The sequence below is a fragment of the Lissotriton helveticus genome, chromosome 2_1 (assembly GCF_964261635.1).
Source record: "Lissotriton helveticus chromosome 2_1, aLisHel1.1, whole genome shotgun sequence".
In the NCBI taxonomy this organism is placed as follows: Eukaryota; Metazoa; Chordata; class Amphibia; order Caudata; family Salamandridae; genus Lissotriton; species Lissotriton helveticus.
Genome location: NC_136059.1, coordinates 800,369,698 through 800,389,742, shown reverse-complemented (window position 1 = coordinate 800,389,742; position 20,045 = coordinate 800,369,698). Strand labels below are relative to the sequence as shown.

Sequence of the window (20,045 nt, the reverse complement as noted above, 5' to 3'; positions counted from 1 at the left end):
CATAACTAATTAAAACCTTTGCAAATACCAACGCACACACCTGTTGTTTGATCAGTAGTATCTACCTGCCACCGCGGCCGATAATTCAGTGTTGGAAATCCACCCAGTCACTGTATCACAAACTGAGTTTTGGTCAATTAGCAACTGTCCAGGTAGGATTTTCTGCTGACATTTAGAGGCAAACTAAAGAGCTGTTTATAGATTCTGAGATTAAGGGGCCGGTTACAAGTGCGGCGGTCCATCGGACTGCCAAACTCACAGTGGCGTGGCGGAAACTCCAGCACTGGCTGTCTGACCACCGCATTATGAGTGAAAAGTGTGGCGGTCTGGAAAGTAAGGAGCCCCCTGGTGCCCCTGTGCATGGGGGGGTGGGCATATATTGTGCCCCCTGTCTGTATGCACCCCTTTTCCTGCACGGCACGGACTCCACAGTCTATGCCGTGCAGCAACAGGTTTTGGCTTTCCCTCTGCTCTGCAATTCTGAGGCTCACTTAGAACTGCACCATTTGCTGTACCGCCAAAGCACCGTCTGTAGACCATGAGGAACCTGAAATCAGGTGGGCGGTGTGTGCACAGCTTTCGTGGTGTGGGAGCAGGGTGCTGGTGTGGCTGCCCACACTGCCAAAGTCGTAATCAGGCTCTAAGTGCCTCCAATGCAATCACCTCACGGCCACTGATGGTTTCTCACCCGTAAGAGAGATGGGGTATTTGGTATTCCACACTCTCAGCAGTGGCGTCATCGACTTAACCCTCAATCCCTTTTGTAATGTATAGAAAGCTGTTATTAAACTACCTTGGTTTTCGAATTCACTTTTAGGGCACAAAAGGAGCATCTGCAATGGATGATTTCACAGAGATACTTATACTCGTTGAAACGAGAGCTTGACGTTATTTAAATGCCAAGGCCCGGACCTTCTCTTATTCCTTATGAAAGTAGCCACCTCTGTGTTTTGTAGGTTTATTTCTAGTAGATTGTTTACTGTGTGTTCACCCAGGGTGTTCAACATCTTTGCAGGCTGACTTTTATCTGGCTTAGTTCAATGTCGTCTGCGTAAAGCAAGCGGAGTAGGAACTTCTTGGTCCTGGAAGATCGGAGATAAAAAAATTTAAGTTGGGGGGCGCTCACAGCCATGTTTCAGACCCACATTTGTTTTCACCTTCATGGATATGCTGTTCTCAACGCCAACCTTGATCATGATCCACATGTTGGTATAAAGCAATTGGAATGCTATCAGAAGTTAACCTGTGATCTCTCAATTTACTAACGTCCGCCAGAACAGCTATCTGTCCACCCGGTCAAAGGCTGCCTTTTAGTTAAGAAAGCAGCCGTGCAGAGGGAATTTTGTATTGTGCGCCTTGTAGGCTGCTAGATTTGGTAAAGTGCCCATCCCAGGGTGGACGTCTGTCTGATTAAATGGGATGCTCTTCTGCCCCTGCACAAAGATCATTCAATAGGAGGTTGGGGATAATATTTTGCCTCATTATCCAAAAGAACTATAAGCCATTAGTTCTGCGGATTGGATTTACAACCGCCTTTATAGAAGGAGGGGCAGGATCGCCCCTTTCCGTGGCTCGGGAATCTTGTTTTGATTCATGATGTAGTTGAACATTGTGATGAGGGCAGCCACCCAGAAACTGGCTCTTTCCTAATGAGAGATTGTGACAGCCCGTTAGGGCCCAGGGCTCCTTCAGATTTTTATAATGATTTTTTTCGAGTACCAGATCAGTGTACATGGTTATTGCACAGCTTGTTTGCCCTACTGAGGGCCAGGTTAGGGAAGTTTGGGTGAGTCTTCAACTCACTCGCTCCTCCGTTGCCCTGAGATGCCCCTCGAAGTGTGCTTTCCATGCTTGTTTGCGTATGCTGGTGTTAAGGGCAGTAAAAGCTTCCCTTCCCAAGTTGTTAACGAAATTCTCAGAATTCTTTGATCAGTTTTGCTCTATTCCTATTATATGCATCACGAATGGCCGTCCAAATCTGCTTCTTATATTAGTTCCTGGTGGACCTAAGGGTTTCTTTGAGAAGGCTATTTGGGAGATTTTTTCTCAAATTTCTTTGTTGCCGTATTTTTTTTCGGGCATGAAACCCATGCTGGTCCCATCTAGAGTTCAGATTGAGATTCAAAAGATTTTCGTCGAAGCACTCTCAAGCAGACACTGGATTTGTTCAAACATTTAGGACCTTCTCAAGTAGACATTCGCACGGCTGTTTTATCTCTGGTTTCAGGTGACTTTTTCATTTAAAAAAAAGTGTTTTCGCAGATAGCTGATGTTAGTAGGGAACTTGCCTTCTGGTGAAGCTGTATTCCGGAGGACAGCGCTGTTACTTGAGGACAGTGTTTGCTTTCAGGGCGGAGGTTCATTTTGAAGGAGTTTAGTAATTTTGAGAGACGCTTGGTAGCCAGGGTAAGTCCGTAGTCGAACTCGCATTAACTGTGAAGCAGCTGTTTACTAGGGGACGGTCGATGACAAAGCAACCGTCTGAAATCCTTAGACCAGTGGCCACACACACACTGGTCAAAATTCTTAGCCAAATTTGTTCAGTTTTAGAGCTTTTTGATACTCTTTAGGTAGGCTTGCCCTGTCAGGTCATGTGAGTCAAGTTGACCAATATTAGCATAAAGGGAGGGTTGTGTTAAAATACCCAGAAAGAATAAATTTGGCATTGTTATAACTGGCCTTCAGGTTGACCGGAAGTGGCTGCAGCTGCTTTGCTATTTTACTCTTTTTTCACTATTTGCTGGGTTGATGTAGATGGTCAATAAAATCGAAGAGTGATTGATTTTAACCTACCACTAATACAGTTTTACGTCCAATATCCAGGAAATTTAGATTTAGCTTGCTTACGATAACCTTTATAGCATTTGCATTGTAGCTCAACAGACCACCCTTTGAGCGTCATTTAACTATGATTTTTCTTGCAGGGTTGTGAAAATCGAAAAAGCCTATTAAAATGTATTGTTTGAACGTCATGAATCTTTCTGTTCAAGCTGCTTTCGAGCAAATTCATAGAGAATCTCAGAGGGTGGAGGGGGATGCTCTTATGCATCATTGGGCTTTAATTGTCTTGTCTGGCAGAGGAGTGCAACGGGCAGCCAGCTCCAGACTTGTCTGTCACTCTAGCTATAAATGTGTTCAGAATTTGTGACGGATTGCTGATTATACACAACTACATGAGAGATACCCTTACAGGGGATGTGGAGTTTAATAAAATATCTACTTGTCCATGGTGCATGATGCGTCATAAATCCAGTTGACCCTATGTGCCATGTAATGCAGCAATAAATTATGGCACCAATCTCATTAAATAAGATCTCTGATATATCCTTTCTGATTATGCCAGGGCTCATACCACTAGTAATTTCCTTATTCAGCCACGTTTCTGCAGAGCTTCATACTGGGGTTGAAGGTAGTGGTACGCAATAGTTCCAGGGTTAGAATGCCCTTTTGAGTATGTGCAAACCTACTAACTAATACCAAAGGGGATGTTGGACGGAGTGTTGAACAATGCAAGCACTCACCCCCAGTCAACTGATCTGGGTTTAATCCATTTTCATTCTTTAGCTCACTTCCCCACCCCAGTACAGACATGGCCATATGCAAATCAGTCTGACTCTGTGCCTCATGGGAACAGTCCAGCCCGAACTGCCAAGCCGTGTCTTCCTTGGACCGGAAACAAGCACCCTGGGACCTGTTTCTGGCTAATCAGCCATCATCAGCCAGGCTAACTTGAATCCAGTGGCAAAGTGAGCAAGGGACCCACTTCTGGGCATACCCTGCCAACTTAGGGCGAACAATACCAAAGGGGATGATGGATGGAGCGTTGAACAATGCAAGCACTCACCCCCAGTCAACTGATCTGGGTTTAATCCATCATCATTCTTTAGCTCACTCCGTCACCTGTTTAGTTGATTGTATGAGGGCCCACTAACTTGCATGTTTAAAGGGGTTTCACCAACTCTTTAATCTTTTCCCATACTGAGAAAGGGTTTGTGCTGTAGGGGGTTCGGCCCACTTGTCCTAAGCACAAAATACACATGAAAACTCGTTGCCCTTGACCCCAATATGAATTCCACATCCCCACCCTTATAATAACAAGCATTTGCAATGCAATAGGTCTCGCATTTGTGAGAGTCAGAGCTATTGGCATTGTAAATAACAATGCCTTTTATTTATGTGTTTTGAAACCTGCAAGTTGACAGAGGGGCTAACTGTGGTGTACCTGATTTAAAATCTGTGACCAGTAGGCTACATGCATAACTGCAGCGGGTGCTCTTCTGACCTGTGCTGCTGTGAATAGCTTGTAAAACCTGCAAGTTACTCTTATCCCTACAACTTGCTCTCTACTCAAGTGATCGAAACATGATTGACAGCTGTGGTATGCACTTTGCACACAGATTTTAGTGTTTGTATATTTATAAAGCACCCAAAGACCTCTAGACGTTAGAGCTCTAGACGTTAGAGCTCTTTATAGTAAGAACTTTACTCTTCACTCTTTCAAGTGGAGATGCTACAACTCAGATGTAGATGTGGGCGGGCCACTGAACAACAGAAACGTTCCTGGCTCTGGCTCCGCTAGAGGTCTAATTGGAACCTCGAGTCAAAACGAGCCGAGCTTTGACGAGGCTACAGTCGCCAAGCTCCCCCACTGCCTTTTACTTCAACTGAACATGGGCGGCTCAGAGTTTCCCCTTTGGTTGTTTTGTAGGTGAGCTGATCGTTAAGACCATGCAAGTGGGAGAAGGGTGTTATGGTAGCGATTTTTTGAACAGTCTTCCCCAAAAAGGGGGCTTGTTTTTCCAAGAGAAGATAATGTGACAAATCATAAATATTTCCCACGAGAGCATTTCACAGCACTCTACTGAGCCTTGATAGTCAGCCCATGGGATACGTTGCTTCACAACGAATGATAAATGCAAGTGCTGCGTTGGTGTGGGCTCTGTGGACAAGTGCAGAGCTCTGCACTACACTTGTTCCATATGAAGACTGGTAACTTGTGGCCTCTCCAGGGCATCTGGTAATGTATATCACGAAGGGTGTTGGGATTTTCCTGAAAGGAGGCTCTTTGTTGAGGACAGATAAACGTGTTTTTTTCTAGATATACTCCTTGCGCGACTTGATCCAACAGGTAATATGTCTTTTTGTTTATGACAGTGACACGTCTTAGAAGAATCTTTAAATTCAAAATGGAAGAGATGCTTATCTGGTAGCAGGTAGCTGAACTGCTCAATAAAAAAAATGCTTCATGAACCTGCCGTTAAACAAAAAAAAAGTCCCGGACGAAGCCACTCCAAAGGGGCGAATGGAAAATGCCCCTAGTCTTTTAGGAAATAAAATAAATCTCAATCGGTGCATGGCTCGTCGAATAGCAGTGCTAGCTCGGTATTTGCATAACATCAAGGATAAACATAAATGAACATTTCTCCTCAGCCCTTTTAACTTGTAGTGAGGGAATATTGCATTCGGTCATGAGTTGGGAATTTAACTAGAGGGTAGTCCTGTGATCTGTGGCCATGAAATAACAACTAGGGAGGGAACAAAGTATGTACACTGTCGTCCAACAACCAGAGAGGGGATTATTTGCACTAGTTTGCCTGTCCTAGAAGGTGGGAACTGAAAACCCTGTGCGGTATATCAGCAGACACCCCAGCCTGAACTCCAGCGCCAGGGATCAAAATTCCCAGGTGGTATTCCTTCTACAGTCAAACCTCTTCCAGGCCACATCCCAGCCCCCCAACGTTGACTAGAGTCGAGCAGCACAGAAGGGCTGTGTCACCTACATTATTTCCCCCGCTCACCGGCACCCACTTTACTGATACACAAACTAGAAGGCCACTGTTCGTGACAGGACACCAGATATTCAATGAAATGAACGATCTGTTAAGTGTGCGTTCTACGTGTGTGGAGTAGTGAGGGAGGTGGGGGGGGGGCAAGGGATATGTGGCCAAAGGGCATGTCGTGGATCTAGAGCCTTAGGTGCATGGTCAGAGGATACACGCTGCAGGTGATGTGCGTTCCAAGCCTATTGTGAACAGCTGAAGCCTGTACACAGTGGTATCTAAGGGTACAGAATCACACCCAGAGTATAGCCATGCCCTTCACTCGGTGCACACTGCACGCAGCCAAAGGGGAATTTGGTGGCAGGTGCCGCCACGCACTCTGCCCACTGCTCATTGGCCAGGGCTGTGTGCAGTGGGTTCTCTTTCCAAAGTATACCATTTAACAAAGTTCACTGAACAAAACGTTGCATGGACGTTATGGCTCTTTACTCAGTTGAGAAAGTAAAGTATATTATAAAAAAAACACTCAAATTCACCAGGCATGGTGATGTAATACCTGGCATCCCATTATCGATGCATACACATTGTGGGCAAACCATTGTACACTGTAAACGCGAGTTCAGTCAGTCAGTCAATCCACTTTATTCGAGTACTTAAAATCATGAAAGCACAAAAACAGAACACAGACTTTTTTTTAAAAACATTTTTATTGTTTTCCCGTTTTCTTAGCAGTATACAGGTTTACAAACAGTATATCTGTGCTTCATACAACTCACAACATTATCCGCAGCATACTATCACAGTATTCATGATACTTATCGCAGCAGGCCATTGTCATGTGTTTCTAAACCTTGGCAGCCTCTTCCAGGTGCATCATGATCGAGCCCCGTCCTAATCAACAGAACACAGACATAAAACAAGATTACAAATCTTTGGACATAACAATTAGAATACATAGACAATATTTCAATTCATTATAAAACACTATCACCTAATCAGAACCCTTAACCTGAAAATAGCAGTAGACCTCAAGCGATGACTTAAATTGAGCTCATCCTCAGATTTCACTTATTCTTAATCCTCACTGCTGCTACTAAAAACGATGCGATTTTAAAAATATCACCAGGGTTGCACAACGATTGTAGAAAAATTAACGATGGTCTAACCTGGGAAAAACCCCTTCCTCTCAGGATAGGTGACAAAAATCTCATGGGAATATTGGAGTAAAAGGCACAGAACATCATAAAATGTAACGTGTCCTGGTGAGAGAAATTATCACATTGGCAAGGTTCTGCATCATCAGGATTATACCATCCCTGATAATCCCCCAATGTTAGATGATTCCGGTGAAAACAGAGCCGATTAGGAGCCAACGATCATACGGCTTGCTAACAATTAACAGGTAAGGTTCGATGTTAATAGATGTTTTTAGCAAGTAATGGGCCCTAACTAAGGGTTTGCATAGCTCCTGTTCTTCTCGCCCCACCGACAGGAAGTTCCTGAAATTCAGTTTTACCCACAACACGTCCTCCTTTCGAATCTTATCCGGTTCCTCATAAAGCTCTGGCCTTCCTAGTTTGATAACATACTTTTAACGTACGCCAACCATTTGATTTTTAAGGACTTATCCAGCGCTACACAGTCTCGTAAAATCATGTGTTTCAGGGTTAATTCGGGGTTCAGCCAAGTCTTGAGCCAGGAAAGCAACGGGGCTGTACTCAAAATGTCAGTGACATAACCTAGCCCTAACTCCTGATGTATAGCATACGATGGAGTTGATTGTGGGACAGACAAAAGACTCCTTCAAAAATTGTTTTCAGCCTTCTGTATGCCAGCCTGATCTTTATAACCCCATATAGAGGATCCATAGGCCGCAGTAGCCAAACACTTGGCCTTGTAGACCTTTAGGATAGCCTCTATCGGTCTGGCCCCCAGAAGCCGTGCAAATCCCAATTGGGATGAGGAAGCTCGTACAACTACGTTCTTTTTGACTTTTTGTTGTTGAACCCAGCATGACCTGTCATCAAAAAGGACTCCCAAAAAAGTGAAGGAAGACACAGAGGAAACCTCTATACCATAACAGTAAAAAGTCTTTCTAGGTCTATGACCTACTGTCATGGTGTGAGACTTTCCGTTATTCACAATCAGGTCCAGTGAGTTCATGAACACCCCGTAAACATCATCTAAAAGCCGCTGTAAACCTACTGCAGTACTGGCTAAAAGAACTGCGTCGTCCACGTAGTGGAGAACAGGGATTGGACACTCTCCCACTCGCGGAATATCCAACGCAGCCTCTACAAGCGATTTGTCTAGATCATTCACATAAAGAGTAAAAATGCATCCCTGCCGTACGCCCCTGCCCGAGTTAAAAGATCTGGTACAATCACCAGCCTGGGATATCCTAACGGATGCTGTAAGGTCTTGGTGGAGGTTAGCTAAAAAATAAACTAGACAGGGATCAAGTCACTTTTCCAATAAAATATTCCAGAGCTTTGAACTATTGACCAGGTCAAATGCACTGGATAAATCCATTAAAGCCATTGATAGACAACCCTCCTTGGCCATAGTGTATTTGCCTAATAAAAGATTGCATATTAGACAAGATCCCCCTCTCATTTACCCAATCTGTGATTTTAAGATAGAATTAGCTTTCCTAAAATTTTCACGGAGGAGTCAATGAGGGACATCGGCCTATAACATTGGGGGTCCCCTCGCTGCCCCGTTTTAAAAATAGGGATGATAATAGATTTTGACCAGGAGGCCGGGAAGCCTGCTGTACCCACGGCATCTTAAGACATTAACAAGGATTTTGGCTTAGAATCGAGTGTTACTTTAATAGAGATCTGCGGGAACACCGTCTGGGCCCGGTGCTTTATTACTAGCAGTATCTCTTATAACTTTTTCAATTTCGCCCAGGTTCTCTGTCCAAAGTATACCATTTAACAAAGTTCACTGAAAAAAACTTTTCAGGGACGTTATGGCTCTTTAAAGTTTATTATTAAAAAAAACCACTCAAATTCACCAGGCATGAGGCTATGCACTCTCATGTGATGTAATAGCTGGCACCCCATTATCGATGCATACGCCTTGTGGGCAAACCATTATACACTGTAAACTCGAGTTGAGAAATGACCAGAAATTAGCTGTTTTTGGCATTTGTATAGGAAGCAGTCTTCCTTTAGGATAGCTGGAGGTCTGTCACCTCTCTGGGGCGCCTCAGCAGTTGATCCTAGGGGTTTCTGTTGAAGACTTCGGTCTGAGTCGTCTTGGTATTTCATCTTCTGGAAATTGTGTTCTGGTCTTTGGATGGGTGTCAGTGTCCTGTTCGGTTAGCTGTGCTTCTGTGAATTCAGAGACTGACAGGCCTGCAATAGAACTTTTAAGATATCTTCTGTGTCTCTTAGAAGGTTAACCCCTTCCCTGCTGATGACGAGCTAAGCTCATCATGGCACACAGTGCTCGTGTGCTCATGACGAGCTCAGCTCGTCATGACACCCGCCCCCGGAAATCCCTGTGGTGCTGGCACCAGAGGGATTCCCTTTTCTCCTCCAAAGCCTCGGGAGCTGGGGAAGAGCTTCCCTAGCTCCCGAGGCCCCCCCCCCTGGTTTCCCTGAAATGACGATCAGCGCGCACATCGCTCTGACGTAATTTCAGTGAAACCGAAACTGAAATGAGCCAAGAGGCTCATTTCAGTTTCCCTTTCTACGTGCTCAGGGGGCTGTCTCAGCCCCCTGAGCACGTAGAAAGAACGGAAAGGTATCGTTGGAAAGGGGAGAATCTCCCCTTTCCAACGGTACCCATGCCACAGGAGGGCGATTCCCAAGCAGGGATCCACCCACTAGACACCAGGGGGGGAGGGGGAACGGCCCCTTGAGCAAGGGCTTTTGCTCCCCCAATGTAAATTGGCACAATTTAGTCTTTTTGTGATTTCAGCCCCACAAACCCTTTTTTGATAACATTTGCAGGAAAAAACCCAGAGGCTTTCATTTGTATCCCGTTTTTCCCATTTTTCTGGAAAAAAACACGTTTGCTGTATTTTGGCTAATTTCTGGGACCCCTCCAAGGGAATCCACAAACCCTGGGTACCTTTAGAATCCCCATGATGTTGGGGAAAAAAAGGCCGCAAAATTGGCGTGTATACCTTATGTGGTCAAAAAGTTACAGGGGCCTAGGCGCGCCCTACCCCAAATAGCCAAAAAATGGCTTAGCACATGAGGTGAAAAGGCCTAGCAACGAAGGGGTTAAATGCTCTTTGCTTGTTGCTTACAGATGGCACAAAAATGGAGTTGATGTAAAAAGGAGGGATGAGCCACGTTGTAGTTACAGCATGAATAAGAATATCGGAGGGCAATAACGGGCAAAGAATAGAACTGAAACTAAGGGGCAAGGGGGAAAACCGCAGTTACAAAAAAGCAGAAAAACTTTAGAGATGGATGAAAGGAGGGACGAGTCACTGAGCATCTGTTACAAACGATTTTGTACCAAAAGAGGGACAAGCAGAGAGAAACGTGAGAAATATATATAACATCCAACATTATACAGCAAGACAGTGGAGAAAAGTTAATTCTCTTTCCATAGAATGTGTGTAGCCGGAGGACGGGAAGACAAACACAGATGGAGTAGAGAAGGGTGAAGGTGAGAACTATTCGAGGTAATTTTGACATGAGGAAAGGTAGATAAAGGTGGTGAGAAGGCAGAAGTAAAATTCAAACGGGAATTTACGGCCAGATGGATATAGTTAGTACGCAAAAGTAGTCGCAAATTGCACACTTACTTTATGCTTCAGGAGATATGCTTTGGGTATCCCCATTTGATAGCGCCAAGAGGACAATAAGCCGAGCTCAAATGAGGGGGGAAAGTGAAACCCAATTAAAACACAGATGCTTTCACATACACAGGCAAACATACACAGGCAGGCACACACAGGCAGGCACACACACACAGATGCACAAACCTGCCCACGCAGGCGCGCGCGCACACACACACACACACACACACACACACACACACACACACACACACACACACACACACACACACACACACACACACACACACACACACACACACACACACACACACACACACACACACACACACACACACACACACACACACACACACACACACACACACACACACACACACACACACACACACACACACACACACACACACACACACACACACACACACACACACACACACACACACACACACACACACACACACACACACACACACACACACACACACACACACACACACACACACACACACACACACACACACACACACACACACACACACACACACACACACACACACACACACACACACACACACACACACACACACACACACACACACACACACACACACACACACACACACACACACACACACACACACACACACACACACACACACACACACACACACACGCGCGCCCAGGCATGCCCAGGTACACACGCACACACAGATGTGTACGCATATACAGGAACACACACATAGGCACGCACACATCCCCAGACACAGATGCTTTCACATACAAAGGCAAACACACACAGATGCGCACACACGCCCAGGCATGCACACACGCCCAGACATGCACACACGCCCAGACATGCACACACGCCCAGGCATGCACATACACACTGATGCACACACACACAGATGCGCACACATAAAAGTTGAAGTTAAGAGTTTTGTAAAGCACTCGATCACCGTGCGGTTTCTTGGTGCTGAGGACGGACGGGCCCAGAGGAGACAGAGGAGACCGGCTAGGGCGAAAAGGCACGGGAGAAGAGAAAGGTCTTGAGAGCCTTACGAAAGTCAAGGTAAGTCGGAATGGACCTGATAGAAAAGGGAAGGGCGTTCCAGAAGGAGGGGGGCAGGGTGGAGAACCTCATGCCTCCAAGCTTTTTCCTCCTGAAGCGAGGGACACACAAAAGAAGCTGGGAGGAGGAACGCAGATCTCTGTTAGGGACATAGGCTTTAATTTTGGAATTAATAAAGGCTCGTGCGGTGCCTGCCAAGGCCTGAAAGGTCATGCAACCCACCTTGAATAAAGATCGTTCGAGGATGGGCAGCCAGTGCAAGGTTTTTAACAACGGGGTGACATGATGAGGCGCTGGGCGGTGTGTCTGAGAAACGTGCATTTTTTAAAAACTGTTTTGGTTCATTTTAGCGCTGTTGAAGCGTGTTACAACTTTTTAAACGTACTGCTGGTGGGAGCTAGAATTGTCTTGGGGGATGCAGACATTGTTGGGCTGATAGAACTTACCCCTTGCTGTGTCCCGGTCCGTCCCCGTTCCGCCACGGCTTTTGTGTGCCGATTGAGCGGAGGGACGCGACTCCTCCCCCAGCTAGCATTCAGGTAGAAAAGCCACACCTGATCCCGCCGCGCTTGGTGAGAGCAGCGCGAGTAAGGCGCTGGGCGGTGTGTCTGAGAAACATGCATTTTTTTAAAAACTGTTTTGGTTCATTTTAGCGCTGTTGAAGCGTGTTACAACTTTTTAAACGTACTGCTGGTGGGAGCTAGAATTGTCTTGGGGGATGCAGACATTGTTGGGCTGATAGAACTTACCCCTTGCTGTGTCCCGGTCCGTCCCCGTTCCGCCACGGCTTTTGTGTGCCGATTGAGCGGAGGGACGCGACTCCTCCCCCAGCTAGCATCACTTCTGGGCCAGACCCCTACTAAAGGCGATGTGCATCCGGCCGCGCAGCGGACGAGCGCAGCGGGCGCGACGATGGCGCGCCGAAGTCGCGCCTAAGTCCAGCCCGTCTGCGCCCGTCCGCGGCCGGATTGCGGCCAAGGCCAAGCATGCTGCCCCAGCGGGGTCGGATCCCGATAGGACTGTTTGGTCGAGGCAAGATCTAATGGCCTTTAATCGTAGGGGGCCTTGCATAACTCACTCTCTTATGGAGGCCACGCTCCCACTGACTTGCTCAGAATGTGGCATCGCGTGGGTCAGGGCCGTTTTTCCTCCTAAGCCTACTCCAGGGGCGGCTTCAGCCCAAGTAACTAGAGGTTTCAGAGCGGGACTTGTGAACTGTAGATCATTACCCCAACACAGCACGGACATTTGGCTGCTCCTGGAGAGCCAGGCCTGGACGTATTGTTTTTAACTGAAACTTGGTTAAATGAGCATAATATGACAGCCATTAGCTTAGCTGTACCGGCGGGCTTTTCCATGTGCATGTCGAATCGTGAGGATGGCAGACGCGGAGGTGGGGTGGCAGTAATTTTTAAAGACTGCTTCTCCATATCTTCCGCAGCATCAGTTGCAATCCCAGGTATGGAATGCCTATACTTCTGCCTTCTCCTAAACCCCCAACTAGCCATTGCTGGGATGGTGGTTTATCGTCCCCCGGACTGTGCGGAGAGTAGCACAGCTCATCTTATAGACGCGATTACACTGAACGCGCTGAAGCACGAGCACTTCCTAGTTGTGGGTGATTTTAATGTCCACATGGATAGGGATGGCAATACAGCGGCAGAGCACCTGATGGCAGCAATGAGTGCTGTAAACCTGATGCTCCATAACAAAGGTCCCACACACAGATCTGGACACACGCTGGATTTAATTTTCTCCACACTAGAAAGCATAGTAGTGGATGACGCACTCCCAGTAGCATGGTCAGATCATTGGCTGATACCATTCACACTAGCATTAAATAGTGTAGAACCTAGAAACAGTAAACACTCTTTTATGAAGAGGCAGTGGAAAAATTTCACTCCGGCCATCATGAACCAATTTCTGTCCCATGACCCGCCTAAGCGTACCATGAATGCTAGCGTGGATGCCCAGGCACTACATAACTGGATTAGCAACATGGTAGAGACGGTAGCGCCAGCAAAAAGGGTGACAGCGCAGAGAACTTCTCCCACGGCCCCATGGTTCTCTGATGATTTAAGAGTGGAAAAAAGAGCCTGTAAGAAACTCGAAAGACTATGGAGATTAAATTACTGTCCCCTAGCAAAAATACAATTTAGAGAGGCCACCAAGCTGTTTCATAAGCATATCAGGAAAGACAAAAAGAGCTACTATGCCTCCATTGTTCAACAGGCAGAGAATCCCAGCAAAGAAGTGTTTAAATTGGTTAAATCCTTTTTGAAGCCTCACTGCATTGAAAGGGATATCCCCCCATCCATAGCACTCTGTGATAAGATCTCTATCTACTTTGACAATAAAATACAGATGGTCTATGACTCCTTTGGCCCGCATAAACTTACGGCCAGGGAGGATAGAGAGAATGGGGGCCGGTCCCCAGTCCCCTTGAGGAAATTTCAACTTATCTCGCTAGATGAGGCAAGGCAAGAGATAATCCGGTGTAAGTCAGGCTCCCCAGAGGACCCTTGTCCACCTAAACTGTGGGCACCTTTAGCGGACGCTATCGCACCTATGCTCCAACATATCTGGAATACTTCCATAGACACTGGGGAATTTCCGGAGAGTTGGAAGCATGCGACGCTCCTTCCACTGAAGAAGAAGCCAAACGGGGATGCGGAGGATTTAACTAACCTCCGTCCTATCTCTCTGCTGGCAGCTCCCGGGAAAATGATGGAAAAACTAATCCATCACCAGCTGAATGCTCATGTCGAGTCTAATAACACCCTTCATGAGACTCAGTCTGGGTTTAGACCCGGCTTCAGCATGGAGACGGCGCTGATTGAGGTGGCTGATTCTCTGAGGTGGTCGTTAGATTCAGGAGACTCAGCTATGCTGATGCTCCTGGATCTCTCGGCCGCGTTTGATACGGTGGATCATGCTAGGATGATCCAACGTCTGGCAGACATTGGCCTACAAGATCAGGCACTCGGTTGGATGCAGTCCTACTTGTCAAACCGAACGCAGAGGGTCACCTTAGGCACTTGTGACTCAAAGCGTAAGCTGCTGCGATGCGGGGTCCCGCAAGGATCTGCCCTTAGCCCCCTTTTGTTTAACGTTTATCTTGCCCCTCTTTTTTCCCTCATTGCCAACTGGGGAGTCACCGCAATATCTTATGCTGATGACACCCAGTTGGTTTTTCCCTACTCTGAGGTTACAGAGGCGGCATTTGCAAACGTTAAGGTGTTGCCTTCAGGATGTGGCTTCCTGGATGAATACCAATAGGCTGAAACTGAATCCGGGAAAAACGGAAGTGATCTTCTTTGGTAAAGGCAGTCACCCTCCAGCTGAGCTCTGGTGGCCGACTGAGATGGGTACTCCACCTTCCCCCTCCCAGGGGGCAAAAAATCTGGGGGTCAAGTGGGATGAAAATCTAAATCTCTCCTTTGTGCCCCAGATCCATCAGGTTACAGGTTGCTGCCTGAGCAAATTGAGGAATCTCCGCCCAGTCCTGAAACTTTTGCCTGAGTCTTGCCGGAAAACCGTGATCCATGCCACCATCACTTCGAGATTGGATTATGCTAATGGCCTGTATAGCGGTCTCCCGAAATACTTGGTTCAAAGGCTGCAAACGGTGCAAAACGCGGCAGCCAGGCTACTTAAGCATATTCCTTTTAAGGAGCACATCTCCCCCCATCTTCGGGCCTTACACTGGCTCCCGATTGCCAGTAGAATAAAATTTAAAACCCTTACTCTGGCCTATAGGTCCCTCTACGGCACCTGTCCTAATTATTTGAGAGCCCGTCTGCCTAGATATACACAGTCCCGCTGTCTTCGCTCAAATGATCAGGTGCTACTGAGTGTGCCACGAGTCAAAAGAGCTAGACTGGGCGGCCGGACCTTTTCAGCCAATGTGACCCGTCTCTGGAATTCCCTACCTCCTGAGCTGCGAAAGGCCCAATCAGAAACAAGTTTTAGGAGACAGCTTAAGTCGTGGCTGTTCTCGGTGCCTCTCTAGGCTGCAGACTCCCAGCTAACTTTCTTGTTATGCCCTCACAGCGCCGGGACGCCTCCTAGTTGAGGCAGCTGTTCGCGCTTTATAAATACTAGTATTAGTATTATTATTATGATAAAATTTAGGAAGTTTGTGAATCAGTCGGGCAGCCTGGTTTAGAATCAGTTGTAGGTGCCGGAGTTCACATGCAGGAACACCTGCATATAAACCATTGCCATAATCGAGGCGTGACATGATCATGGCAAGGAGAATAAGTTTGAGAGCTGCAAAAGAGAAGAAACAGGAGATTTTACGTATGGTTCGGAGTGTCAGAAAACATGATGAAACCACAGTACTGATTTGAGGGCGCATTGTGAGATCCTTGCTGACTTTGATCCCCAGGGTTTTTACAGAAGCAGAGGGTTGAGGGGGAGGACCAAGGGAGAGGGGCCAAAAAGCAGAGGTCCAGGGACTGGGGGTGCTGTCCGCAAGAACCAGCTCGGTCTTGTCGGGATTTAGCTGGCACACACAGGCACACACACATAGGCACGCCCACATACACAGATGCGCACACTCACGTAGGCACGCACGCCCACACACTCACACAGATGCATTCACATACACAGGCAAACATACACAGATGCGCACACATGCCCAGGCTGAGGGTTCCCACCAGAGGCTGTGAGAAAGCCTGGTCAGCGTTTGAGATGCCAGGGGCGTAGGAGACACTAAAATTCTGGGGGGGACAGGGACAACCCTGTGGACTTTCCAGTAACCCTATACAAATCACCGCCCGTTAAACAAATATAATCACATACTTTCGAAGTGAAATATTGAGAAAAACAGGCATGTAGTCACAGTTTGCATTATCCTTTTATTGGTATTTACATTCATATAGTAATTAGACCAAATGTTAAAAAACATGTATATGAATCTTGCATCTTCTTGTCCCAAGCAAACAAAGGTCACTGACTTAGGGTGGGGGCGTAATGTTTGCAAGTGCATTATGGTTTGAAAAGTACCTGCTGCTGCATTCCTGGTCTCCAGCAATTTTCAGGCAACAATAAAAATGTGAAGATAACTTCAGTGATTAATGTTCTTTATTGAGAGAGATTAGAGGTTTGTCTAGTGGAAGTATTGACTCATGGTAAGGTAGACACAGTGGGGTAATATGCCTGCTGCAAAGAACGTGTACCACGTAGATCACAAAATGCATGTCATGTACATAGGTCAGTGAGTTACTGCTTTTGTCTGAGGGATTCTTTTGGTATTTGCAGTTTATAAGTTAACATTCTAACATTGAACAATGAGCTATTAACGGTCATCAAAGAGCTGCATGAAAACTTCAAAGTATAGATTAGAATGTTACGATTTTTCCCAGTCTTTCTTTTTCCTAATGTTGGAAAATGGGTCAATTCTGATTATTAAAGAGAACCCCTCAACCATGGTGTTGTGTTTTTAGTTTGTGCTTCTCTAATTTGTGCTTCTCTAGTGTTGCAAAGCCACCCTGTTCCCTGGGCACTCCCCAACTTTTTGCTGACTGGTACTTGTGGTACCTGACTCTGACTGACCCTGGCCTCTGCCTAAACAGGCCCAGGGCCAGTTCTATTCTGAAACAGACACTTAAAAATACAGTGAAAACACCTATACACACTAGGGTGAACTATGGGTTAGGGTACTCCTATGATTGGCATGATCTCTCCTACAAGGCCCTAGTACATAATAGGGCAGGGGGATTAGATTAGAACTACCTTGAAGTCCCTAGAATATAATAGGGCATGGCAGTTTAGAGGCCTGCAGCCCTTTCTGCGCTTGCATGTGTGCACTGCTGAAGCCTGAGGTCAGTTTAAAAGTAGCCCTGTGTTGTAGGACTGGTGGGGAACTTACAAATTGATCAACTACAATGTTGGGGCAAAGTTAAGTTAAGTGGAAAAATGTTTTCCACTTAACTATGGCTGTATCGTATTTGACACATAATGCATCATTTGCTGCATAATCTAACGATTTCACCCAAAACAATTTTGCAGCTCAAACGGATAAAAAATTACTAAAAGAAATGTGACTTATGTTGCTGTGTAGTGCCCTTTGCAGAGGTTGACTGGTCACCTTTCCCACTTCTCCATTTGTATGTTACACAGGTACTAATGAGGCAAAAGCTTTGCAGAGGCTGTTAGTATGTATAAATATGTCAAAATAATAAAGTATCATAAAATGTACCGCATTACGCTGCAGCCTTTTTATTGTTGCATAATTTAGTCAACACTGCAACATAATTTTGGCCTCCATTGCTGCATAACTCCAGTGCCAAAAGCAGGCTGCACATGTTAAACGTGTCTGTGCATAAAGCAGAGACCAAGAAGTTTGCAAACTTAGGGGCTGATTACGATGGCAGACAGACTTCAGTCTGTCCGCCATCAAATCAGGGAATGGGACCGCTGTCCTTCAAGGTGGCCGTCCCACGATAGCCATTACAGTGCGACTGCCACTACGGCATTCGCAGTGCCTATCTATCATCCGCCGCAATGTAAAAAAGGGACATGCTACATATATCACTGCACTACGTGGCAGGCACAATGTGGTGCCTGCCACATGGTGCAGTGATATGTAGGGTGAAATGAAACAATTGTCGCATAAACACCAAACATAATGTGTCTGTATTAATCCTTTTATTTCTTTTTATCAATTCAAAAAATAGTTTTGTATTAACTAAGATTCCCAGAGTACTGAGCGATGGGATCCACGTCATATTACTCGACGGGCCAGATTGAGTCCCTACCGAGACGGCAGATCGGTAGACGCCGAGCGAGGGAGAGGACCAATTTTTCAAACCAGGTAGGCACTATGGATTACACTTTTCCGTGCCCCTGCTAACGCGAGTTGAAAGTGTCATGGAAATTGTTGAGAAAGCACATGTGATGTTGAATAGCGATCTTCCACAATCTCGACGGCAATGATTGATTGTGTGTTTTGTTCCGATCCATTCAGGAATTGGACCAAAAAAAAACGAAGAATAGCGCTAGCCCCGCTCACTTCGTTTTGAAGGTATGTGGTTTTTCGTTTTTGATAGACCATTTAGTTGGCTATTTATCTAGTTGATCTGACAGTACAATCCTTGTTAACAGCATCGACGGGTGTCTCGGCCGTAGTAGGACCATTTAGAAGACCATTCAGAACCACAGCAGCTGAAATAATGCTAAGAAGACAAGGTAAAACCTTGGGTTTTGCTTGTTCGTATATGAGTTGATGGTACTGCTCAGGTGATAGGTTAGTAAGATGTGTTGTTTTTTTCTTTTACAGGACTAAACCCTCTGAGGTCCTGAGGAGAATCCCCAATACTAAGGTGTTTCGAAACGCGTCGACCTTCTCTTTTTTGCTTGAGGCCAATCTTTACGACAAATGTTATTGTAAAATACTTAGTTTGTAAATAGGTTTGAAGGCCTGATATATGATGAATGCAAATGTCATTTAAGATAATGATTAAATAATATTAGTACCCCACCATTTTGAATAATTGGTTCTGTTGAACCTTGGTGTGGCTACTTACCGTTTTTCCATTTTTTTTAAAAAACCCTTCCTTTCACTATTCACTCTCTTCCTCATTTTTGTTTGTCCACCCCTGCGAGTGGGAATTGCTGTATGATATTTTTCATAGAACAAATGATGGTTGTGTAATGAGTTTGAATGAGTGATACCCGTCCATTTTTCCTTAATTGTCTTCATTCTTTGTTTTTGCATTTCACACAATTTTCAAAGTTTTAAAAGATATTTCCCTCCCTCTTTTTCTAAAAATAGCAAACCTATAAAAAAATTAACAAAACTATTTTTTGAATTGATAAAAAGAAATAAAAGGATTAATACAGACACATTATGTTTGGTGTTTATGCGACAATTGTTTAATTTCATTGTGCATAGAAAATAGATAAATCTATATCGCAGTACTGGCATCTTGTTTTGTTGAGATTGATATGTGGCGCAGCCTTACTGCGTTTGAGCCAACCCCTTTTGGTGTTTCTTGTTGTGATATGTAGGGGGCATCATAGATGCCCCCCAGGTCCCATGTCTGGGGGCTGGGGGCTGGGGTGAAAGGGCCCTGCTACGGGCTCCCAATGTCCCTTTCTGCCAGCATTTCCATGGTGGGTGAACCGCCATGGATATGCTGGTAGGTAAGGGACATAGTAAGCCCTAGTGCGTTGCCTGATGGGCACCACCAGCATTGTAGGAAACACAAGCCCCTCCGCTGCACTGGCGTGCTCAAGGAGCCCGTCGGGTGTGTGGCGGTTTGTCTTTCTGACCGCTCGGGAACACCCGCCATTGTAATATGGTGGGCGGTGATGCAGTCACCGATGGCGGTGGGACATCCTCCAACTGGGCGACGTGGCAGTCTTACCGCCATTACAATCACCCCCTTAAGTTTGGTGTGCATGCAAATCCTACATT

The 20,045-nt window shown here is 45.9% G+C and overlaps 1 protein-coding gene and 1 long non-coding RNA gene across 6 annotated transcripts in view; both read left to right on the top strand.

The window, feature by feature from the left end:
- Nucleotides 1–20,045, top strand: part of YTHDC2 (YTH N6-methyladenosine RNA binding protein C2) — a 1,035,502-nt gene that overhangs the window by 38,355 nt on the left and 977,102 nt on the right. The gene's annotated exons all lie outside the window — the stretch shown is intronic.
- On the top strand, nt 18,591–19,393 carry LOC144819512 (uncharacterized). Its single transcript, XR_013607417.1, has 3 exons — nt 18,591–18,650; nt 18,731–18,814; nt 18,906–19,393. It is a non-coding gene; the product is annotated as an uncharacterized LOC144819512 (long non-coding RNA).